A 26,863-nucleotide genomic window follows, 5' to 3' on the forward strand; every position below is an offset into this window, starting at 1 on the left:
AGAACTCTGAAGGTGTCCTGTAGCACCAAGATGTTGACAGCAGATCCTTTAAGTCCTGTAAGTTGTGAGGTAGGGTCTTCATGGATCAGACTTGGTTTTCTTGCACATCTCACAGATACTTGATCAAATTGAGATTTGAGAATTTGAAGGACAAGTCAACACATTGAACAATTTCTGCAGTGTAACAGGACACATTACCTGCTGAAAGAGGTCACTACCACCAGCATCCTGCTGTCCACATGATCTAAAGGAAAACTTGATTCATCAGACACCTCCTTCCATTGCCCCATGGCCCAGTTCTGATGCTTATGTGCCCATTGTAGGTATTTTCAGCAGTGGGCAGGGGTGGGGTCAGCATGGGCACTCTGCCTGATCTTCAGCTACATATATAAATAACTGTGTGTTTTAAAACCTTTCTCTCATAGCCACCATTAAGTTTTTAAGCAAATTGTGCTACAGGAGCTCTTCTGTGAGAACACACATGTGCCTCAGTGGGCCTTGGACCACTTTTGGTAGGTATTAACCCCTGCATGCCAAGAACACTCCAGAAGACCTGCCATTTTGGAGTTTCACGGTTCTAGTGGCCTGCACAATTTGGCCCTTGTCAGAGTCTCTCAGATCATTATGCTTACCCATTTTATCTGCTTCAAACAGATCACCTTCAAGAACCAACTGTTCACTTGCCACCTAATATATCCCACCCCTTGACAGGTGCCATTGTAACCAGGTAATCCATATTATTAACTTCACCTTTCAGTATTCCTAACGTTGCGGCTGATCAGTGTATAAGACAGGTGTACCATGTTTTTGGATTAAATAATCAACCCTATGCAGGCTAGTTGGCATGAAAATCATTTTACGAATTATTCAACTTTACTTTGCATTTCTTCTACGATGATTGTGTTTTTGACCTCTCACTAACAATTTCTGCTGTGAGCTTTGCTTTCTCATATCCTGTTTTATTCTGTTAAATGGAGAGAAAGTCCATGTTCTGCATGTATATAAAATAACCAAGCTACATGACATGTGCTGATGACATCACAGATGCAATGGTATTTATACACAATGTCCTCAGTATGCTTCAGTCCTTAGTGGATTCGCGTCAAAGAAATCAATCATCTTCAGCTTCTAGATTTCATGTTTCAGCTTTGTTGTGCTCCCTGACTTTTATTTCCTTTTCTGCATTGACTTTGCTTATTGTAATATATTATTTTTCACATATGTATGACATTTATATATGGTTTGTTAATATTATTCTGTTAATATATTTACTATCTATGTATTATGTGTTCTGCTTTGCTCCTTGTGTTTTGTGGGTAGAACCCCAAAAGGTGAAACCAACCTGACATCACAACTGAAGGTCCGCCCTGAGCCTGTGTATTGTGAGATGTTTCAGTGGTTCAGTGACATTCACAGAGGGCATGGTGAGTATTTTTTTCTGACGTTTTTCTGTTTCCTTGGATTTATTTGCCTCCGTTCTTGATTTTTATTATTGGATTATGGTTTGGTGCTTGTTTGCTCTGGATTGTGTATTTAGGCTATTGCCTTGTTTTTCACCACTTTGTGCTTTTTAATTATCTTATATATAAACGTCTACACATGGAAGTGTGTGTGTCTGTCCGGCCCGGAAATGAAATGTGGAGTCAGGCTAAGGGCTCCACCTCCGAGGATACACAAGCAAGGCCAGCAAAACAAAACATCCGAAGAAAGAGTCACTCGCTTTTCTGCTATTACAGAAACGTGGCGAGCACATCGGAAAAACGGTATCCCTTTTACTTTTCCTCCCACTGCTAATACGCAAGCGAGGCAAGCACATCGGCAAAACAAAACCTCCTAGGAAAGAGGTGCCTAGAGTAGTTCCTTTCAATTACCTGAGATCTCTACATTTCAAATTTATTTCTGACGATTTCAATAGTTTCTAGGACCCTGGGCTTTTACAGCACAGGCTTACACAGCCAGTTATAAATAAATATCTATACTTATAAAGACTATCATTTGCCTTATCCTTAAGCCAGACATTTTATGTTTTTTTTTCTCTGTCAAAGGGCATTTTTGACATTTTGGGACATTAAAGTATATTTTGAAAATTTGAAGTCAAATCTCCTTTTAGGGTCTGTGTGGGCCAAAGCCTGCCTGTGGAGTTGGGAGGTCAGGCTGCTTGGGGCGAGGCCTATTCTTACACAGGCTAAAGAGTGTTCTGGCCTGGTTTATGGGTCTTTTTCAAGGCCTCGAATCCTTTCCCTGTTTTTGTGCACTAATATCATAACAGTAAACTCTAGTTCTAGGTTTGTGCTTCTGGTTTTGACTTTGTTCCTGCCTTCTTATTCTTGTTTTGCTCCTTGGTTTCTGTTTTCAGTTTTTGACCTTATAGTTTTGATTCCAACAATATTACACTATTGTGGTCTTAAGTTAAATATTAGTTACCATTTGATTAACAATTTTTTGTTGAATTGTAAGATAAAAAGTTTTATTTATGGCAATATTATAATATAAATGCATGTGGTTATTGTGAGAAAACATTTTGTTGCATAATGAGTTTGCTGTTTATCATTTATTGTTTTTGATCCTACGCCAAAGAATAGACAAATCAGAAAAAAACCCAAACATCTTCAGTATGGCCTATTCTGTATAATACCATCTTCATCTCTGTCATCACCATGCCAGCCTAACAACATGCCACAGTGCATAGGTTATGAAATGTTTGTTTGTTATAGCAGGATAGTGAAATGGTTAGCCTATGTTATTTTTACATTTAGAAATTACTAATCATTTAGTATCCATTGTGTCAAACAAATAAGTTAAGCATTCTGCATGTGAATCCAGTATTGACAAAACTCAACAGACATGTTCAATATTAAATGAGGTGCAGTTTCAGAGTGTCACACAGCCCACCACACATTGTTCATATATTGATAAACACCTCACAAAGAAATAGGAGAATGTAATGCAATACACAGCAGCACCTGACAACAGCAAAGTAAATTAACAAGGTAATTCAAAAGTGAGATATTGACAGATTGGCCTCCACCGACCTCCATTCAATTCTTAGCCTAGTTTGCATAAAAGTAAACTAAAAATCAAAGTCGAAAATAAACATCCTACAATCCTAACTCCTTAATCAGATTTGAGATAATTACTGCATGAAAGATTTCCTTTGAAATATCCAGATACGTAGACATTAGAATTAACACCCCACCACCCTTTATAGGTGGGGGTACATTAACTCAGAATGTCTTGTAGCTGGCATCAACAACAACCTGTATACCATGACCATACAGAGAGCCACATAAAATTCAAGAAGTCCCAATAAAAACAGATCAATGAACTTGGTTCATGATTTGCACCTGATGTTGCCAGAACAGACTGTGTTCCCTCCCAACCCTGTAAGCAGATTCAGGGAGTACAATACAGATACAACCTGAATAATAATCAGCTCATCTTGCTTAGGCTACCAGGTGGCTGCCTGTCTTAGTATGCTGATTGGTTTCTGGTCCGGCCTGGCCCTTGATCCAGCATGCCATCTTCGTGGGACAGCAGCAAGAGTCACCACAAGCTGTTGCAGACCCCATTTATCCATTTCTAATGGTCCTTGACATGTTTCTTGCACCAGTGGGTATGTTGATCCCAATGACTCAGCTCAGACAGACTCTGCCTAAATTTGAGGTCAGCTTCCTGTTCATGTCTTTTCGTCTTAGCCACCTGTATTCCCTCAGGCCTGATGTCCACAGCTTGTTATTCCAACAGGTCTTTCCTAAAATCTTATCTACTCTACTTCTGATCTGTGATAAGTGCAGCAACTGTTTTTCAAAGTATTGTTTTTTTCTAAGTATATTTTTTTAATAATATTAAATGACACCATACTTATAACAATGGTGCATCTGGTGGAGTAGCAGCTCATGTGTTTGTGTGGCAGGTGAGTTAACTGAATGTTGTTTATGATATTCTAGGACAATAGAACAAAAGAAATTTGACAAACGAGAGCAGCCCATTCAGTCCATCAAGTTTGTTTATTTAGCTAATGGCTAAGCTCTCACAATATTTAATCTAAATCCTTTATTCTGAACTCTTTCCAAGATTCAAGAGTGAGGGCCTTCATTTCTTTCCGGCAGGGCTTCAAAAGCAACATTGTTCACAAAGTACAGAATTTAATTGAAAAACCCTTCAAAACTGAAAGCAGCTGTCATCAGAAAGTGTCCCATTCCTGCCGTAAAGAAATGACATTTATTTAACAACATGTTGTGTTAATGAGTGTGTGACAGGAGAGGTCTCCAGGGCTTGCTGTCTTTGACGTTCTTCATTTCAGCAGTCCCCCTAAATGAGTGAACACCAGACTATGTATGTGGTGTGTGTGTTTGTGTGTGTGTGTGTGTGGTGTGTGTGGTGGACTTGTTGTGGACCAAGAATGTTTAAACTCTTAGGAAGCTTCAGATATGAGACAATAGTATCATACAACAGATAATAACTGATATTCAGCAAACTATTGAAAAAGCATGTCTTCAAGAGAGCTCAGTAACACAGAGTTGACTGAGACAAAACCAAGAAATATCAAAACAGAGTCTCCATACTTCTGCTTGGACCTTCATTAAGGGTCTGTTAGGCGGCATACTTACATCACGGACTAACATGGATTTTTGTCAGGAAGTTTGAACCAGCCAGAGTCTGTGGTATTGTTGTACACGATAGGTGTTGAAAACTCTCTGACAGGAGTGACGCCTCAGTGACAGACTTTGATTGACCTCTGACAGGAACCTTTAACATTAGACTTTTAAATCTTGCAGTGGCTGTGGCAGTGATCCAAAATATTGTCCAACTTGAGTGGACGGGTAAAGTCCAGTCTGGGGAGTGTGTTGATTTGTGACAGTAGTATTTATTTCAATTTAAATTAAATGTGTTCTTCTATAGCACAGTCTAATGGGTACGCACTCAGTATAGTTTGTGCTTCTAGATATGCAAGATACCATTTATCATGGTCTTCATACCATTGTCAACATGGGCCAGCAGTAATTTATTTTTCTCATTTATGTTGTGTTATAAGGTCAACATCAAGTGAACACAGCATATCTACTCCAGCTTCAGCTCTCCTTCTGTTCTAAGTATAGAGCAACATTGATCATATTAAATCTCAACTGTGTGATACACATTAAAATGTGTTGTGACATTAACAAATCGTTAGCTTGTGCTTTTATGTTAAGTAAGGAAAATGATTCAGTTCTTTTTTTCTTTCATGGGGTGTTGTGCTGCTACTGATACTAGGTGGTTCACATCAAAGGCTGGCTGGAATCGTCTCAGGACAAAAGAAAGGGCAGAGCAATTTTTTTTTTGTAGGAGACTGCATTTTGTTAATGTGATATCCTTTCCCCATTCTATAACTTTGTGATAGTCGGTGCCATTTTCTACACTGCTTTGTCACTTCAGGGTAGACCTGCCATATCAACAAGCTGACTAAGAACGCAGGTTTAGCTACAGGATGCTCTGTGGGCCCACTGGAGGTAGTAGTAGAGGAGAGAATGAAGACAAAGCTGATGGCCCTTTGGAACAATGCTGCACAACCTCTCCGTGATACACTAGCATTGAGGACTTTTAGCCAATGAATTTTTTAACAGAAGTGGGTCAAGAAACGCAACTGGGGCTCCTTCATACCAATTGCAAAACACCTACATCTTCCTCTTCTTCTTCTTCTTTTGGTTTCTCCTGTTGGGGTTTGCCACAGTGGATCATCTTTTTCCATCTCTTCCTGTCCTCTGCATCTTGCTCTGTTACACCCATCACTTGTATGTCCTCTCTCATGACTTCCATAAACCTCCTCTGAGGCCTTCCTCTTCCCCTCTTGCCCAGCAGCTTTATCCTTAGCATCCTTTTCCCAATATACCCAGCAACTCCCCTCTACACATGTCAACGCAGTCTCGCCTCTCTGACTTTGTCTCCAAACCATCCCACCTGAGCTGACCCTCTAATCCTCGTCACACCCAATGTAAAACACCTACATGATGCTCTCTTATCTTATCTTAGCCAAGTCAGAAATTTTTTTTATTCTTTTTTTGTCATTTTTGTGTGTTGCAGGGAGAAAGAGTGGTTGTTGGTTGTTATAATATTCCTGTATTTCTTGAGCATCTGTTAGCAATGCTAAATACCATCCTTGGAGCTAATAAAGTACTCTCTGTCTATCTATGATAGAAAAGAAATGTGGTAAAGTAACTTGTTTAGTTCTGCTGCATAATTTAGCTGTCATTTCAGTCATATTTACACGAGTCTTTATTGTGGCATAAGTGAGCCACTATGTAGTGAGAAGCTCCCAGACCACATAATGAAGTGAGAGGTTATGTTAAGACCAACGGTTAATGAATCAAAAATCAAAAATACAATCATATTCATAATCAGCAACCTAGAAATAGCATAAAATGACACCCCACATATTTTTTCACTTTTTTTTGAAAGGGAATCACTTTGACCTATCGTATCCCATTAGATTAGGATTTCTTAAACTGTTTTTTTTTTCCTCGCAACCCAGTCTTGCATCTTTTTAGTGTCTTTAGGCCCAGCCCATGACAGCAATCAGAAAATTGCCACCAAAAGTTTACACTGTCAGCATATGGAGCAATGTCACTTGCTTATAGAACTGTGCCAACCAGGCACGAAACACTTGGCAAACCTTAAGCAACCCATTCCTATTAAATACAACGCTAACTCTTGACCCTATGCGATCTAACAGTGGCAACCTGACCAATATTTTAAGAAACTATGCATTAGCGGGTGAACTCCTGGGGTCGGTTGATGCGGCTTGTACAACTCCAAGTCCTTCTATTCATTTTGCTGAAGATACCTCTTGGTTTATCCTTTAACATATGGGTGCACTTTCCTGCACGAAATACAGTCCTAAATGGCCTCAAAATGAGGGGTTTCAGGTCTAGAGGATCAAAAGTAGGGGGGAAAAGACCAAAAAAAACTTGACATCTTACATAACAAAACTTCAAGAAACTTCTGACGGTGTATCCATGGGGTTTTCTTATACCAGTGAGTCAGGAGGTGCTGGGCAAAAAAAAACCTGAAGTGATTTCATAGTGTTCAGAAGCAATTCTAATGAACACAATGTTTTATTTATTTTATTTTTTATTAACTTTATTGAAATCACACAACATTCCATACAAATAAATCAATTTTTACAAAAATAGGATCGCAAACAAATCAACCCCCAGCCCTGAACACAATTTTAATTAAATGAATTATCCTGCTAATGGAGGGAATGCATTCATTTGTTGCAACTTGGTAATTAAATTCAGTTGTATATTTTAGGCAGGGTATTTACTATATGGATATTTTCAAAATTTTTGTTATGCTTTACCCCTTGGTTTTTGCAGCACTCTTTATGACCCTTTTTTTTTTGTGAATAATCCATTTATTTTATTTATCTTTATGCTAGACAGTGATGACTTGTTTTTCATGGATGCCACCATGTTGTTATTTTGTGGATGCTGCTCTTTGGTCAAAAATTTGATTGCAGTTAGTATGTTGTTGCTAAGCACAGGTGACTGAAAGTGCGCGGTGCCCAAAATCACAGATATCACAGCCGTGCTGTGTATCTGATGGTTGTCCAAGTGAATCGTTACAAAAACAAACCTTGTAGTGTGATTTTTAAGAGGCAGTGTTCCTGGCATTAGGTTCTTGCTTTCAGATTCCTGACTATGCTTTTATTCAGTGTTTTTGGTTTAGATGAATTGGTTTATAGCTTTATCCCTAGTGAGCTTGGGGAAGTCCGAATGATCACGCTTCATCTCCTGATTCCTTATTCCATCAATGCATATTCTGTCTCTCAAGTCAGAATGCACACTTGCACATTTGTTAACACTGCCACTGGACTAATTCAGCATCCTGAGTGTGTTCTCATTAATGAAAATTGAAATTCAACATGTGTTGTTAATGAAAAAATATTTTTTTCTAACTAAAACTAAAGACAAAAAAGTCTGAATGTTAGAAGTAAAAAAACATTATATGCAGATGACATGGTACTGTATATATCGGACCCAGAAAATTCTGTGCCTGCAGTCTTAGCAGCACTCACAGAATTTCAAAAGCTCTCTGGTCTCAGAATTAATCTGAATAAAAGTGTACTCTTCCGGTGAATTCTCAAGCATATAATATTAGATTAGATACCCTACCTTTTATCATTGCAGAACAGTTTAAATACCTCGGGGTAAACATCACAAGTAAACATAAAGTTCTATATCAACAAAATTTCGTCGTCTGCATGGAAAAAATTAAACAAGACTTGCATAGATGGTCAACCCTTCATCTCACACTAGCTGGAAGAATTAACACTGTTAAGATGAATATTCTTCCTAAGCTCCTTTTTATTTCAAAACATACCAATATACATTAATAAATCGTTCTTTAGGCAATTAGATTCAACAATAACCTCATTTATTTGGAATTCTAAACATCCACGCATCAAAAGAGCGACCCTACAAAGACAAAAGGCAGAAGGCGGCATGGCTCTACCTAACTTCCAGTTTTATTACTGGGCGGCAAATATACAGGCGATAAGAACCTGGACACAAATAGAAGAACATACACAGGCATGGACCGCAATAGAAGTAAAATCCTGCAGTACTTCTTTGTATTCCTGCTTTGTGCTCCAATAAACACGTTATCCACAATACACTAATAACCCAATTGTGCTCCACTCACTTAGAATCTGGAACCAATGTAGAAAGCATTTTAAGACGGAGAAGCTTCTTTCTGTGGCACCCCTGCAAAAGAACCACCTCTTTCAACCCTCACAAACATATGCAGTTTTTAATATCTGGAAAAATTTGGAATTAACTTGCTTAGAGATCTTTATATAGACAACGTCTTTGCATCCTATGAACAATTACATTCCAAATTTAACATTCCAGCTACAAATTTCTTTCACTATCTTCAAATCAGGAACTTTGTTAAACAGAACCTTCCAGATTTTCCTCATCTTGCACCCTCATCCACGCTGGAAAAATTATTGCTCAATTTCAAGGAGTTAGACTCCATCTCTACAATATATAAAATCCTTTTACAATCCCTTCCTTTCAAAGATCCAAGAGGACACTGGGAAAATGACCTCTCAATTAATATATCAGAAAAGGAGTGGAAAGTAGCAATGCAGAGAATTCACTCAAGCTCCATATGCGCAAAGCATACAATTATACAACTCAAAATTATATATCGAGCACATCTGTCTCGACTAAAACTCTCCAAAATGTTTCCAGGGCATGATCCAACCTGCGAGCGTTGCAACCAAGTCCCAGCCTCACTGGGTCACATGTTCTGGGCCTGCACCAAATTAACATTATTCTGGACAAAAATTTTTAATTACCTCTCAGACAGTCTTGGACTCACAATCCCTCCTAACCCATTAACAGCTGTGTTTGGGGTTCTTCCAGAGGGTCTTAAAGTGGAGAAAGACAAACAAATTGTGATTGCATTCACTACACTGTTGGCACGCAGACTTATTCTGATAAACTGGAAGAACCCAAACTCTCCTCTTTTAAGTCAGTGGGAAACTGATGTGTTATATTATTTAAAATTGGAAAAAATCAAATACTCAGTTAGAGGATCTGTGCAGACTTTTTTCAAAACATGGCAGGATCTAATCAGTAATATTTTGAAATGATTTTATAAAGCACAGAGAATTTGTTGATTTAGGTATTTTTACAAGCCTTAAATTTTACACCGTTTGGCTTGCTCTCTCTCTCTCAGGGGTGGGGATCGATCTGTTCTGAACATAATTCTTTTTTTTTTGTAAAAACTTGATTGCTATGTATTGATTGTAATAAAATTAATAAACAATTAAAAAAAAAAGAAGTAAAAAAAAAATTTTTAAAAATAGATTTTATAATTTTGATTATAAAATTTTGATTTTTTTTTTGTAAGACTTATGTTTAATGTTACTCAGTGTTTGTAAGCCACAACAGCATTGCTACAGCTTTTAAACCTAAAGTATAACATATTACAGTATTAAAAACTACAGTGATGAAGTGCCTTGTATCTTGTGTGTTTTGTGTTTTCAATCAGCACAGTAAATATATGAGTCCAATTACAAATAGAGGAGTCAGAGTTGGTGGTACCAGAAATTGATGAGGTGGAGTTGAAGGTTTTGTGTACCAACTTCATCACCCCTGGTTGCAGGTTTAGCCATTAAAACCTTGACGCCGTAAAGCAATCTGCTTTTGAACTGAGCCCCTATGTCAATACAGGTACTTCAGTTGAAATGACATCACTGATCCCCTATCACATCGCCAACTGCCTTAATAATAGGATAAGTGTCTTTGTCTCTGTCTGTGTGTGGTTGCTATATCTCTTTCATTTCAATAGATGGCATATTAAAAACATTAACACTGCTTTTACAAATCACTTGCCAAATGGCATGTAACAGAGACATATGCATCACTTTATCCATTCCAACAGATGGCGCATCACAAACATTAACAATGCTTTGGCAAAACCCATACCAAATGGTGAATAACAGAGATCTGTGCATTTCCTGATGCCCTGCAAACGTTAACGTTTAGGTTTATGTCAGTTACTTAGATTTCATCCCATCCTAGATGGGTAGTGGAGCTGGTCTGTCATAATTCAGCAATAGAAATACAGTATACATGTTAAATAATTTATTCAGCCACTTGTTACTCTGGAAAGTATATTCATTACGAACTGCCTAAAATGAAACAGCAACTACTTACGGCTTTCAGGTGACAAAAGACACCTCACAATACCACACAAGCAAAGGCGGATAGCAGTGTGTTACAGTTACTCCATTACTTGTACTCAAGTAAAGTTCTGGAAGAAAATGTACTACATTTATTTTGTTGACATTGTAATATAATCCTGCTGGTATGACCATAAACACAAAGTGCCAGCATTTGATTAAATGAGTTGCACAAAGTTGCAAGTAGTAACAGAACTAGCATACCTATGATTTATAGTGCAGTGCCCAAGCCAGTAGGTCAGTATGCCTGCCATTTCTGTTCAGTAAATGCTGTTCTAATGGTAATGCCTATCTACAATGTAAGCATTAGGTTCACCCAAAATTTGTAAGGCACACACAGTGTTTCCCTTAGGTTACAGGACTAACTTTCTGTAATTAAAAAGCAACCTATTTGATTTGCTTGCCTGATTCAATGGTGCAGAGATTTTGGAAGTACTGGGCTTGGAACTTGTGACTTTGTGCTTTGGAGCCACATGGTCACCTCACTGGCCAATAGCTTACACAGGGGGTAAACAGCCAGGACTGATGAAATCAAACTGAATATTTTAAGAAGTAGTCAACGGGCAAGGCTAAAGCAGATTTGTTTTTCTGTTTCGGATGTTGCTGGGATATGCAACACCCACAACACTTAAGTGGATTAAGCGCTTCTGATAATGGACGGAGGGTGGTAGATGTACTCCCTGGTGTGTTTGTATCAGATTAAAACACAGAAGATGATTCAATAGACAGAGTGCAGGCAGTAGTGCCTACATGAAAGGGAAGACAACATCCCTAAAGAGCCGAATGAAGCCATCAACTATAAATATCCCTGTTGTGGGAGGGGTGGCAGACACGATGCACCGAGTGAAGCAAGCAGGGCTGCTGCCACATGGACAGGTGCAGCTCCAGTGGCCTGAGAGAACCGTGCCAGACAGTGCAGCACCGGGTGTCCTTTTAGCTCGATTCGCAGGCCGAATCAAAATGCAGGCTTGGGTTTGTGAGTGTGTGAATATGAGTGTATGCTGTTCCTTCATAATAAATCTTGAGCAGGTTGTTAAAAGAGAACCGTGAAAAAGTGAAACCACATGAACCAAAGAAAATTTGGTGCCGATCTACCTGACTTGTCATCGTTACCGTTAAGAGTAGCTCCCAGCACATAGTGGACATGGTGGTGGGTTACAGCGCTCAGACTTCTGCTTAGATCTCCGCGGGAATCCTGTCTTTGTGAAGTTTTTTCATTCACCCCGTGTTTGCTTGGTTTTTCTTGAGATAATCAGATTTTCTCTGAACGATCTTATGCTCCATGAGAGTTTTCAGAACAGTACACCTCCATAGCCTTATACAGTGAATTATTTCACATTGATGTTTTACTTCACTTTGCATCATTTAATGTTCAATCAGTTTTCCAGTCAATTAATGTCATGGCTGTTTGATCTGGACTACAGATATTTTAAAGAAATTCATCAATACTTGAATTCTTTACCATGACTTTAAATAGTTGCTTTCTTTTTAATTTACCTTTCTCTGTAATTTGTTCCCTTAATTATATTGATAAAGATCCTCGAAGGAATATTCAGAATGGTGGATCGCTGTCAGCCACAGGATTTATTGCAAAACTGTAAGTAATAGTAAATTATTTGTCTTATGTGCATAAATGCAGCATTCAAACTGTATAACAGGAGCAATGGAAAGCAACTTCTCTGTGTCCACTTTGTTGAAGTATTGTTTCCTTCTGTTAATGGCAACCAGTCAGGGAATGAGATGTTGTAATGAACAGGAACCAGTTGGGAGTGGGCCTTGTAATAAGCACGAACAAATCAGAGTGCAAATTAGAGTCTGCGTTTTCAAAACTATCAGTTTTCACCCATCCTCACTGCAACTCTGAGCTGCTGTGATCAGACATATACAACTCTGGAGAGATTTTCCAAAGTCCTCCTTTTCAGGGGTTAAAAAACACCGGAGTATTGTGGATGAAAGGCAAAAACACAGACGAATGTGTGCATTTTTAAATGAAAATGTGCCATTGTCAATGTAGCCTCAGAGAGAAAAGGGGCTGGGAGATGAAACCTGGTCAATAAAGGGACAAGAAACAATCAGTGCCAAGGCCAGAAGAAAACCCTGTCATTGCTGTTTTATCGCAACAGTGGTTCCCAAACTCAGTCCTTGGGGCCCGCTGTGGCTGCAGGTTTTATTCCAACCAGATTCACAATCTGTGATAATCATTGGTAAAAATGGATCTTATTGAATTAGCTGGTCTCTTTTTCTACTTCTCCTATTCTACATTCAGAAAAGCACAGAAATAATTTTTTTGCATTTATGAGATATTTACAAAGATTTCTGTATTTGCTATAGGTATATAAATGCTTAACTCTCTCTTTTTCTTGTTATTTTGCCTTTTTTCGGTGTAGTTTACTCCCTTCATTGAATCCTAATAATGGCAGTTAGCAACAAGCAGAACAGACACCCAGGTAAACAGTACTGAATGGCAAAAGGCTGCAACTTCAGTGTCAGACCCACTAATTAGTAAATAATGGGTCAAATAACCAGAACACCTGGAACAGCAGGATGGAAATATTGTTAAAAGGTAAAAAAAAAAATTGGATCCAACCATCCATATGTCACAGCAGAAATCAAGACTGATCTGAATAGGCAGTGTTTTTCCAGTCTTCTGTTTTCCAGTTTTGGTGAGCTTATGTGAATTGTAGCCTCAGTTGCTTGTTCTTAGCTGACAGGAGTGACACCTGGTGTGGTCTCCTGCTGCTGTAGCCCATCTGCTTAAAAGTTCGACTTGCTGTATGTTCAGAGATGCTCTTTTGCCTACATGAGTTGTAAAAAGTGCTGATCTAAGTTACTGTTGCTTTTCTATCAGCTCAAAACCAGTCTGGCCATTCTACTCTGACCTTTGACATCAACAAGGCATTTTCACCCAGAAAACTGCCGCTCACTAGATATTTACCCTTTTTCAGACCATTTTCTGTAAACCTTACTGGTTGTGTGGGTAAATCCCAGTAGATCGGCACCTTCAGAAATACTCTGGCTAGCCCGTCTGGCACCAACAAACACGCCACATTCAAAGCCACTTAAATCCTCTTTCTTCCCTATTCTGATGCTCGGTTTGAATTCGGGTCGCCTTGACAATGTCTATATGCCAAAATGCATTGAGTTGCTGCCATGTGATTGGCTGATTAGATATTTGTGTTGGCCAGTGAATGTATATGTTTAGTACATTTTAATAACAAATTACTAAACTTAGTTTTTTTTTAATTTCTACATTGACACCAAAACACAGAAACTGAAAAATAGCAACTCACTTAATTAGGCTAGGAGTGCAATTAAAAAAAGAAGTGGGTTGAAACAAAAACCTGCAGCCACATCACCTAACATGAAATTCACCAACTATCTAGGTTGGTTCTTGCCTAGATGGGGGATAGGAAGAAATGTCAAAACTAGCTATACACCTGTTGTCTGTTTTTGGGACTGTTAGTTTTAAAACTAACTTAATTACATTACTCAGTACTTACAAAAAAAATATATATATATATTTTATATAGTTACTTATTATAAATTGTAATTCATTACAAACAGTGTGATTCTTCTGTGAAAAAAATTCTTCATTTGTTTGAAAAACTGCACATTTTGCTGGCCAGCATTTGTTACTAAATCCAGTGCTTGAAGTAGGGGTACAGTATTCCAGCTTAGTTCCATTTTTTTGTCTCAGTGTACTGGCAGTAAATCTTGCGTACTGGAATATCACACTCTGACCTTCAAAGGGGACAACATCTAATGCTCTCCCCCCATACCCCAACGGACTCTCCTGTCTCATTTACAAATAATGTCCTGATTGACACTCCAGAGAGGACCTACTCCCTCCAATCTAATGTACATTATGCCAATCCAGAGCTGTAAAATTTGAAATGCATCACAAGAGGGACTAAGGACCAAGAACCCAAAATTCTCAAAAAACTCATTTGTTTCCACTTCAGGCACAATTATGTACATTCTTGGGTTTTATAAATATGTTTCTGTGAAGTGTATAACATCCATTTACTTTTTTCAGTCCCAACTGACCCCTCAGCACATGCAGGAATAAATGAATACTTGTAACGTTTGTTCAGTTCTTTTCACTCAATTACACACTACACATAGGGACCTCTATGGCAGGCTGCCCGCTGACTGGGCCTGCCTTTACTTTCAGTCCTTTACTTCATCCAGTTTACCACTAACAGAAGAATTCACAAAGGTGTACCCTTGTGCACTAAAGGGACCAAAATTAGACAAGAAAAGATCAATGTAAGATCCAGGCCCACTAATAGCTGTCAGAAAGCGACACTGGCTTTAGGCTTTTATTCAAAAACATATTTATTTGCATCAACACCAGGAACAGCAAATACAAAATGCTACATGGAAGTTTATAACCTGAGTGAATTCAATCTTCAGAAACAGCAAGATGTTGGTGAACATCCAGGTGGGTCAGTTCCTTTTTCTGGCAAGATTATGTGTTTTCAAACAAAACAAAGATATTTTACACATTCTGTATATCTCTTTATTATATTAAAAAAAGTTTCATTATATTAAAAGGAGTTATTCAGCCTTGACCACTCCTCTCCACACCATTCGCCTAATCACTACTCTTTCTGCACACATCCTCTCTACGTCTCACCCCGTCATAACTCTTAGTGCTACCTCACCCTTCAATGCAGTCAATTGTAATGGCAAGACAGAAAAGCAAAAATATCTCTTCAGGAACGTTGAGTTTAGATCATGATAAAAAAGAGCGTCAAGGGCTGATAATAAACGTCGATAAAAGAAAATGAACAAAAAAGAGCTACAAGTAATAAAAATGAAGAACAAAGAATCGTCCAGCAATTGAAAAAGAGAAAAATATCCTGAACATGTGAACAGAAATGCAAAAAAGTAACATTTATAGAGTGCAAGTTAGATGATAAAGTAATTCATAATATTGTTTTTGAACAGGCGTTAATGTAATTTAATTTTTTATTTACTTTATATTAAATTTTACTTTTACTTTTTACTATGTTTTAGTATTCATTGGTATTTAAAATAAATTGTTGTAGTTAAATACTCAAGTAACTGATTTTCTTTCTATAATAACTAAGGACCAAACTGTCTTCCTCCTGCACTCTGCATACTCTTCTATATACCATCGCTTTAAATACAATCGCTTTCTGTAATGGAGGACCATCATAATGCCCTTTGAGCGGAGATTATGGGCACCAAGCACCCACCCCCGGGATTTGGCGAGTGAGTCGAGCAGGTGGTAGAGCCCCCTAATATGTGTGTGTGTATATATATATTCTGGCTGTTCCTTACTATATATATATATATATATATATACTAGCAAAATACCCGCGCTTCGCAGCGGAGAAGTAGTGTGTTGAAGAAGCAATGAAAAAGAAAAGGAAACATTTTGAAAATAACGTAACATGATTGTCAATGTAATTGTTTTGTCACTGTTGTGAGTGATGAGTGTTGCTGTCATATATATATATATAAATATATATATATATATATTTACACACACACACATAAACATATATATATACATATCTATACATATACACATATATACACATACACATATATACATACATACATACATACACACACATATATATATATATACATACACACACACACATATATAAACATATATATACATATACATACATATCTACATATATACACACACAGCTATTTCAGTATCAGTGCAATACGCTGCTTGTTAAAACGGATAACTCCGCTCTTACGTGCAAGTCTGCGTGGATATTATGAACTATCGTATTTGTTCAAGTTCTATTTAAATTTTAAATAGAAGGAATTTTTATTTAGTCGACAGAAATATCTTTGGTAGGAATGGTAAAACAGACAGGAATATTATTCGTGAATAAATCAACTCAAACCTTAAATAACTTAAAAGAACAAACATTCAAATTTCTTTACTCTTATGTAAATTTATATAAAAAATAAACTTAGATTTTAAATATCCCAAAAGATTTTGCTCTCCATAAAAATATATCCTTTCAAAATTATACAAATTCAAATATGAACATGCTGCATAACAAAACCTGGAAATATAAATAAAATGTGTTCCTTTCAGCAATAACAAATCAAATCATTCAGTTGTCTTTGCTCATATGTCATTTTAGAGCTGGACGCCTGGCATCTTTTTTGGCAACAGGTTCGTTTCTGTTTGGTGTGAGGTTCTGTGTTGTGGAGATTCTCAGGATGGATTGCAGGTGCTCATCAGTGAGGCGACTCCTGTGTGCTGTTTTGTTAGTCTTTATCACTGAGAAGAGCTTCTCACACAGATATGTGCTACCAAACATGCACAAGGTTCGAGCCGCATGTAGACGGACTTTTTGTTCTTCAAAGTCACCAAAGCGCCGTGCAAACTCAGTGCGCTCGGTTTATCAGCAAAGTGCGATTTGGGAACACCGTAGTGACGACTTGGTTTAACATTACTTGGCAACAGGGAAAGTTGCACTGGTGCATTTGTGTCTCCCATAAAAGCAACTTCACTTGAAATCACTTTGTGATTGTGCACGGGTAAAACGTCCGCTGAAGTGTCAGATTCTTATTTAATTCTTCTGCTTTCTGTATCTTCTGCATTGCATTCAGGTCTTTCAGCCTCACTGATGAGCACCTGCAATCCATCCTGAGAATCTCCACAACACAGAACTCCCTGATGTTTTGTCTCATAGTGCCGTCTTAGATTAAATTCTGTAATTACAGCCACATTAGCTCCACAAATGAGACACACGGGTTCAGTAAACATATACTCAGCCTCCCATCGGTTTTAAAGGCTCTATTTTCAGAATCAACTTTTCTCTTCAGCATCGTGTGAGCTAGCCGCAATAACTTGCAGCATCATAAGCTAGACTTGATTAACGCGGTAAGTGTTCGGCAAGGCAGCTGAAGCGCTGCATTATGGGATCTGTAGTTTATTGTGTTACCAGCGCTTCATATACCAGGGCCATTAATAACAATAATACAGTATATAAAATGATCTCGCGGGCTGGATATAATTACGCCGGGCGGATGTGGCCCGCGCCCTTGAGTTTGACACATATGGACTAAATAGAACTTGAAAAGATATATTTTTCAAATGTGATCGCGCAATTCAGATAGAGTTGACGCACTACAGCCTGCATGCCTCAATAAGTCATCCTCCCTCGCTCTTACTTTTTACCGTTCATCTAATGAATACACTGAGTATGGCTTTACCAAAACAATCATTGATGGCGAATAAAGTATCCATTATTCGAGTATGTAGATCGGGATATATATATACATATATATATACCCGCGTATCATAGAGGAGTAGTGTGTTAAAAAGCTAGAAAAGAAAAGGGAACATTTTAAAAATAACGTAACATGACTGTCAATATACAGTATTTGTTTTGTGAGTGTTACTGAGTGTTGCTGTCATCAAGGATTTGATTATCATTATTTCTTTCAATCAGGTTCGTATTTGTAGGATGTGTTGTGTTCAAGTTACATTCCGTGTTTGTCAATCGTTGTAAAGATGACAGGTTTCATTCATCGATTCGTTTCTTACTGCATCAATAAACAGCTCGTCTTCTCTTTATCGAGACCTGACACACTGCATGCACGGTTTTTTACACTGTCTTCCTTTAGCGGGACATTGACTTTTTCCACCGTGTGCTTTGTTTCCACAGTAGCTGCATTTATGAATATGCTGTATCAGGCGCTTCATATTTTTGCTGCCTTTTCAATTGTGTAATTCGGTTTTGTTCAGCTCTTTGGAACTGTTGCTTTTTCTGTGCACTGCGTCAGTTCACGTGAGCCGCTCGGTGTACATGCATCGAAGTTCCCAGTTGTGCTGGTGCCATCTCGTGCTATGTCCATGGCTGTATTTAATGTTACCTTAGTCCTGGCACTTAAAACTTTCTCTCGCAGTTTCGCTGAGTTTGTGCCAAACACCACGCTGACCATCTCATCTTCCTCTGCATAAGCACAGTCCTTCACCCGTGAATATTTAGTGGGAGTTTGCTATTGGATTGCCGCTGACGGACGGCCTTATATGGGCAGGCACTAAATTACAAACGCCAGCGCAGCCTGTCTATGAACTTAATTTAAAGTGTAGGTTTACATCGTGCTTTGTTTCAGTAGCAGAACTCATGAATATGGTTGTATATGTCACTCGCTCGCTTCTTATTGTTTCGCTGCCTTCTCAATTATATAATGCATGTTTTCTTCAGCGCTTTTTGGAGGTCTTCCTGATTTTCTATGTACTGCGTGATTACGTGGGAGGCGTGATGATGTCACACGAAACTCCGCCCCCACGGCGTTCAAGCTCATCTCCATTACAGTAAATGGAAAAACAGCTTCCAGTTATGACCATTACGCGTAGAATTTCGAAATGAAACCTGCCCAACTTTTGTAAGGAAGCTGTAAGGAATGAACCTGCCAAATTTCAGCCTTCCACCCACACGGGAAGTTGGAGAATTAGTGATGAGTCAGTGAGTGAGTGAGTGAGTGAGTGAGTGAGGGCTTTGCCTTTTATTAGTATAGATATATATATATATATATATATATATAGTAAGGAACAGCCAGAATATCCAGAGGGACACGGCTGTGTTATGAATGCTGCTGACCGGGCCATGTGTGGAGGAATTGTCCAGGGAGAACCTGGGAGTCAGTTGAACAGAAACATTTGTGCATTATCTCTCCGTAGTTCTCTTATTCCTATTTTTCAGGATGAAGGCATGGTCCAGTTGCTACAGACAGCCCATCATGGAGAAGGACAACCCTTGCGGGAAAGGCTGCTTCGCCCAATGGCGCTCAGCTGTGGGAAGGGCAATGTAAGGGAAGGCCGACAGTTTATACAAGCAATAGAAGGATGCCTCCCTCAAGACGATAGATGGCAGCTTCCCTGGACTGCAGGGCACTATGGGACTTGGAGTTCAGCAGCAAAGCTTTGCTGGGTACCATGGGTACCACCAGGGGATGCTGTGGGAAGTTGGTGGGAAAACAAATTCTCACCTAGCCCGGAAGTACTAATGAACTATGACAACAGAATCCCCGATGTACTTCCGGGCCGATTGAAAACCTGAATTCTCCAGGTGAACCGGAAGTGCTAGTCAGTCAAGTGGGAAGAAGAACCGAAGCACTTCCAGACCAAGGACTATATAAAGGACTGATGGGAACCCAGAAAGAGAGCCGGAGTTGGGAGGGAGTGTGACAGAGCTGCTGGGAGGAGAGGAGGAGAATTGTTGTGTTTAGTCATTGTGTGCTTATTGTGGCTGTGGTGCTTTGGAGGTACTATTAAAGAAGAAAATTAAAATATTTCTTAGTGCTTTTAAATCTGTGTCTGCATCTGTCTGTTGGGTTTCACAGGGCAACAGCACCCTCAAGCATCCATTCTCTTACATTGGCGTAGCTGGCAGGATTCTGGTCGTCAGTTGTGGTCAAAAGCCTTTTAAAAATAACGTGGACGCAAACCCAATAGACTGTGCTGTGACACAAAGGACCCTCAAAGAAAACTACCCTTGTTACGAATGTTATGGCTAAAAAGAAAGTCAAGCAGATGGCCAAATTCCGCCCTCGTGATCAACACCGTCGGAAAGGAAACGGCAAGCGGTTACAATAAACTGGCAGAGAAAACTCCGGATGACGGCATCATGGAGGAGGTATGCCTGGGAAACAATGGAAAAGTTTTTTAATGTAATTAACTTTGTCCTGTGCTCATATCACCTAGAAGAGGGTCATCTGGAGGTTTGGCGTGGAGCCGTCCATTTTCCCAAGGACAAAAGTAGCCGAATCGATAGACGCCCAAGTGCGGAAAAATCCAGTGTTTTGTTTCCCCGGTGAGGACCATGTGACCTAACCCAAAGGAATTTGGGAAGGAGAAGGTCCACGACAGGCCGTGTACTACTTGTCTCATTACCCAACGGACTCGGACTCCCAGAAGGGGAAGGGGAAGGCGCGCAAAGCACTGCTCACCACTTCTAAAGGTAAGGAGGTCCGGGATATGACTGATTGATCCGCCGCTAAATTCTCACCACATCCTTAAACCTTCGCTTAGGCCTTCCTTTTTTCCTCTTCCTTGGTAGCTCTATCCTTAGCATCCTTCTCCCAATATACCCAGCATCTCTCCTCTGCACATGTCCAAACCAACGCAATCTCGCCTGTCTGATTTTGTCTCCCAATCGTCCAACTTAAGCTGATCCTCTAATGTCCTCATTTCTAATCCTATCTATCCTCGTCACACCCAATGCCAATCTTAGCATCTTTAACTCTGCTACCTCTAGCTCTGTCTCCAGCCCATATAACATAGCTGGTCTCACTACCATCCTGTAGACCTTCCCTTTCACTCTTGCTGATACCCGCCGTCTGTCACAGATTACTCCTGACACTCTTCTTCACCCACTCCACCCTGCCTGCACTCTCTTCTTCGCTTATCTTCCACAATCCCCATTACTCTGTACTGTTGATCCCAAGTATTTAAACTCATCCACCTTCACCAACTCTACTCCCCTCATCCTCACCATTCCACTGACCTCCCCCTCATTTATACACATGTATTCCGTCTTGTTCCTACTGACCTTCATTCCTCTCCTCTACTCTCATATCTCGACCTCTCCAGGATCTCCTCAACCTGCTCCCTACTATCGCTACAGATCACAATGTCATCAGCGAACATCATAGTCCATGGGGACTCCTGTCTAAACTTGTCCATCAACATTTCAAATAAGAAAAGGGTTCAGAGCCGATCCCTGATGTAATCCCACCTCCGTCGCTCTTACTGCAGACCTCACCGCTGTCACACTTCCCTCGTATATATCCTGTACAACTCTTATGTACTTCTCTGCCACTCCCGACTTCCTCATACAATACCACAGCTCCTCTCAAGGCACCCTGTCATATGCTTTCTCCAGGTCCACAGAGACGCAATGCAACTCCTTCTGGCCTTCTCTAAACTTTTCCATTAACATCCTCAGAGCAAACATTGATTGTGAGACGCTGGCATGGCATGAGCTCTCATCCATTCATTTCACATGGTCTCTGCTACTGAAACATTAGAAGCAGCAATAAAAACAGCAGCATTTCTTGTTAATTGTTTTGTGTGTCATGTAGTCTGTCATCCTCTGTGATTAATATAGTGTAGTCTGGCATCCTGAAAGTGACAAGATCTAGCATTTGCACTCATTTATATCTCAGACTAGTGATAAATAAAGTAATAAATCTACACACCTTTCTGAAAACATGCACTCACTTTGTCATTTCGGATTATTAAGTGAAGATGGATGGGCAAAAATGGCAAATATATACATTTCAAATTAAAGTACTACACAATAAAGTGTGCAGGAAGTTAGCAGCCTGAAAACGTTCTGAATATACTATGTTCACAAATTTAAATTTAGTTATGCAAAGGCTTTGTAGTTAAGACCTCTGCCTCAACTTTTTTGCCTTTTGATATTTGTTTAATGATTTGGACCATATACACCTATAAGAAAATGTGCTAGCATTTGAAACTAAGAATCTTCATATAAACCCTTAACCCGCCATCTGTCATGCCTTCTGAAACATGGTTTGGCACCCCATAGCCATGTCATTTTAAAAGTTGTGAAATGAATAACCCTTCAAGAGATGACGCTTTCAAAATAAAATTTCGCCATTGGTGGGATACATGGGCCATTTCATGGAACTAGAGTTTTATGATATTACTGCCCTCTGCTGGCAGGTGACTGCAAGTATATAATCAAAGATTTGTCAAAGGGGATGCTGTTGTGCCCATGATTTGCACAACAGATGAAACAGAGCAGCCTGTGCTGGCATTCAAAAAAAAAAGCCCATTAAGCAAGAACTGGGATAAGGCAGTTTTGGCCAATCCAGTTGTTATTATTTGAGTTTCATTTCCATTTTTCTTGAATTTCCCTGAAGCTGGAAAACTCATCTTGCAAGTTGTTTTGGGGGTTTTAACATGCCAGGAATGGAAATTCTGCAATCAAACTTTTGCTTAGAGGTTTAGTTTAGAAGTTTAATATTTTATACTGTCTTTTCTGACACCAGTTTGCTTTGTCAATTGCACTGCTGTGTTTTGGGTTTGTGTCACCCATTTTATCACTGGTTTTGTGGATTATTTATTTATGTGGAGAAGAATTTGAGGCACTGCATTTTTTTGAACACTGTTTTGTTTGGTTATAATAAAGGCACTATCACTTTTTGCACCAACCCCTTGCTGCATGTGTGTGTCCTTGTTTGTCCAGTTCGTGGTTCCTGACTATCGATGATTCCAGGTTGAAGAGGCTCCCGGCAGTGACAAGGGAGCGTGGAGCCCATCCAGATTGTTCACGTCACTTAAAAGAACACTATAAATTATTACATAAGTACAAGACCCAAAACTCTATATGCGAAGTAATAGTAATATTAATACTAATATCAGAGTTGTTTGTGGCCTGAAAATTGTGGTAGGGGCCACACCAGAACTTTCCTTCTTGTGTGCCTCAGACCTTAACATTCATTTCTTTTTTTGCTGTTGATTATCCTGCACTTGGAGTGTACGTCAGCATGCTTTCGGATCAAAAAGGGTGACCTGAATATAAGTAACAAGCTGGTTATGTTTGCAGATGATACCAAGATATGTGGATTGGCAGATAATTTGGAATCCGTTATATCGTCACAGAAGGACTTGGACAGCAGACAGGCTTGGGTAGATTTGTGGCAGATGAAATTTAATGTCAGTAAATGTAAAGAATTACACATAGGAAGTAAAAATGTCAGGTCTGAATACACAATGGGCGGTCAGAAAATCGAGAGTCCACCTTATGAGAAGGAGTTAGGAGCTATCAACTTCCAGACAGTGTTCAGAGGCCATTAAGAAGGCTAACAGAGTGTAAGATTATATAGCGCCTTAAAATGTGGTGTACAAGTCACTAACTTGTTAAGAGTAAATTTCGCAGAAAGATTGGGAAGTTTTTCTTTACTCAAAGAAATATAGACACTTGGAATAAGAGACCAAGTAGTGTGGTGCACAGGAGGACTTCAGTGACTTTCAAAACTCGACTTGATGTTATTTAGGAGAATTAATAGGACAGGACTGGCGCGCCTTCTTGGGCTGAAATGCCTGTTCTTGTCTAGATTGTTCTTTCTTTCTTTCTTTCTTTCTTGAAATTACTTTAGCAACCTTTAAGAGAGTCAGTAGTACAAGACTTCTCATATCTCTTTACTGTCCTGCCCTACATAGCATTGGCTGGGAGAAGCTAAAAAAAACAAAAGGCGATGTGCATTTTATTGCTGAAAATATGAGGTCACTGAAACTTAGAATTGTGTTGCTGCTTATTGCAGATGACGTGGTCCTGTTGGCTTCAACGTGCATTGGGATAGTTTGCAAGGGACTGTAAAGCAGCAGGGATGAGGATCAGCACCTCAAAAATCTGAGGTCCTGGTCCTCAGTAGGAGAAATGGTGGAATGTCTCTTTGAGTGGGAGTTTAAATACCTCTGGGTGTTGCTCACGAGTGAGGGGCAAAGGGATGGTGAGATGAACAGACTTACTTGGCGCATCAAGTGCAGTTATGTAGTCACTGTACCAATCTGTAGTGGGCAAGAAGGAGCTGAGTCAAAAGGCGAAGCTTTCAATTTACCAGTCGATCTGCATTCCTCCCCTCACCTCTGGTCATGAGCTTTGGGTAATGACCGAAAGAATGATATTGCGGGTACAAGAGGCTGAAGTAAGGTTTCTCTGCAGGGTTGCTGGGGCACTGACCCTTCGCATCTAGAGGAACCAATTGAGGTGGTTCAGGAATCTGATATGGGTGTCTCCTAGATGATCCCTGTGGAGATTTTATAGGAACGACCAGCTGGAAGGAGACCCCGGAAAGACCCAAAGGCTCTCTGGGAAGATTATATCTCCCAGAATGCCTCGGGATCCCACAGTATGAGTTGGCAAGTGTGGCTGGGCAAAAGGACGTTTGGGACTCACTGCTAAGACTGTTGCCCCTACGTCCCAGCTTTGAATAAGTGGTGGAAAATGGATGGATGAATGAATATGAGGCTGTAAGCTTCAACCACACATCTCCAAGGGTAAAGCTAAAACAGTGCCCCTCAGTTGGAAAGAGGTTGGCAACATCCAGCACAAAGACACAATAAGCAGTAAGTGCCTGGCTGACAGAAAACTGGAGAAAAAAATCACTTAGGAGGAAAAGCTGCGGGTTTTTCTAAACATTTGAATGTGCACTGAATACAGAATACCAATGAAGTAAGTGTTCTGTGATGGGCTGGTGCTCAGTCGAGAGTTGATCCCTGCGTTATACCCTAAGCTTCCAGAGTAGGCTCTGTCCTGACCCTGTGACCTTCAGCTGGTTTGAACAGGTTCAGTAATGAATGGAGTAATGTACAGTATATCTGGAAATATTACACTCATGACAGGATGTTTTTCAAGCCTTGTTATTTTTAATCTTCCCATCCATTGCTCCAAATTCGGGAGCTGTTCACTATGAGAACCTAAACTACTGGAGCCAATCCAGCAGATGATGGCCACTGGTGGTACCCTACTGGGCTGGTCATCCAAAGAGTCCATTTGGGCTCAGCATAAAGAAGCCATATTGAGCTTGGCATCCACAAGGCCAAGGCTGAGGATTTAGCCTGATGCCTGGTGGGTCACAGAGTAGAGAGAGAGACCCGCTGTAATGTTTATGTATAACAAGCTCTGTCAGACTTCTGGCTGTTGGGTTGCGTGCTCAAAATATTATTTAGCTTGGACTGTAGATAGCGCTGAGAGACACAATGCGTACTTAACCCTTAACATACCAAGTTGGGTAACTATAACAACCAATTTATTCTTGCTTTTTGTATGTGTCCCGGATCAGTTTAAGATAAATATTATATAATTAGACTTACAATGCTTTCTTTCAAAAAAACATAAAAAAATAAAAACACACTTGGGGTCCCGGCAGGACCCCGCTTGGTATACTACATTACAAATTCAGATTGATTTATTTCTTGTTTTTTACAGAATGTGAACGCTGTAAATTTTGAAAAATGGCCCGCCGACAAATCTCATGATGACATTGTTCGTGTGTGACTTGATGGAACCACTGTTTGGATCTGGAAGAGGTGTGACTACGGACAGTGTTTTTACGTCCGTGCCAACTGCGGAATTTTTGCTGCAGAAGAACATTACCATGACAGGAACATTGAGAGCAAAAAAGCTTGACATTCCTGCAATGATGGAAACTGCAAAAGGTAGAGACATTTGTAACAGATAGATGGCACTATCGTCCTCTTGAACCCTCAGACTATACGCCAGACACCAGGTAAAAGTCCAATAGTTGACTTTATTATTAATAAACAGTGCACAAAGCACCCTCCTTTCCACAATACTCATAAACAATACAATCACAATTCTCAATAATACTACAATAACCAATCCTCCACTCCCAGACGCGTTGCCACCCTTCCACCCAGCTCAGCTCCACATCTGGGGGTTTCCCATAGTCCTTTATATTGCCTGACCCAGAAGTGTTTCCAATCCTTCAGTCCATGTGACTTCTTATCACTTCCGGGTCAGATAAAAAGTCCTCTTCTACATCCCGGAAGTACTTCATTTCCCCTGTCGCTTTGCCTATGATGTACTTCCGGGTTATAGGGCACATATGACTCTCTGGGCCTCCCTGCAGCGTCCTCTGTTGGCCCCTGTGGTATCCAGCAGGGCTGTAAAGGAAAACTTCATTGTCCATGATTCCCTGCTGCTATTCGGGGCACCTCCATGCCGCAGGAAGAGCTCCACCTGGCGGCCTGGGGGTGTTGGCCGGGATGACAAGCTGGCCATAGACCACACCTTCTTTCATCAAAATTCATCTTCTCAGACGAGGTAGCAGTGGTCAGCTACGTCCCAAAGAAAAACAAAGCAGTCCATGTAACCTTCCGCTCAATTTCTTGATGATTCAGTATCCAGTGAAAGTCACAAGAAGCCCAACGTGATACTTGAATACAACCATACCAAAGGAGGGGTGGACAATGCAGACAAGTTGGTAAGAGAATATTCTTGTGCCAGACGTACCTCAAGATGGCCTCTGAGACTTTTCATGAACATGCTTGATATTGGATCAGGATGTCAAAAAACGAAGAATGGAACCACCGCCAGAAAAATCGTAGATATCGAT

General features: G+C 39.8%; 1 long non-coding RNA gene across 1 annotated transcript; it reads left to right on the forward strand.

The window, feature by feature from the left end:
• On the forward strand, window positions 1–26,044 carry LOC120517251. Its single transcript, XR_005631001.1, has 4 exons — window positions 1–1,424; window positions 12,272–12,332; window positions 19,456–20,712; window positions 25,714–26,044. It is a non-coding gene; the product is annotated as an uncharacterized LOC120517251 (long non-coding RNA).
• The last annotated feature ends 819 nt before the right edge of the window (window positions 26,045–26,863 follow it).

The sequence above is a fragment of the Polypterus senegalus genome, chromosome 17 (genome assembly GCF_016835505.1).
Source record: "Polypterus senegalus isolate Bchr_013 chromosome 17, ASM1683550v1, whole genome shotgun sequence".
Lineage (NCBI taxonomy): Eukaryota > Metazoa > Chordata > Cladistia > Polypteriformes > Polypteridae > Polypterus > Polypterus senegalus.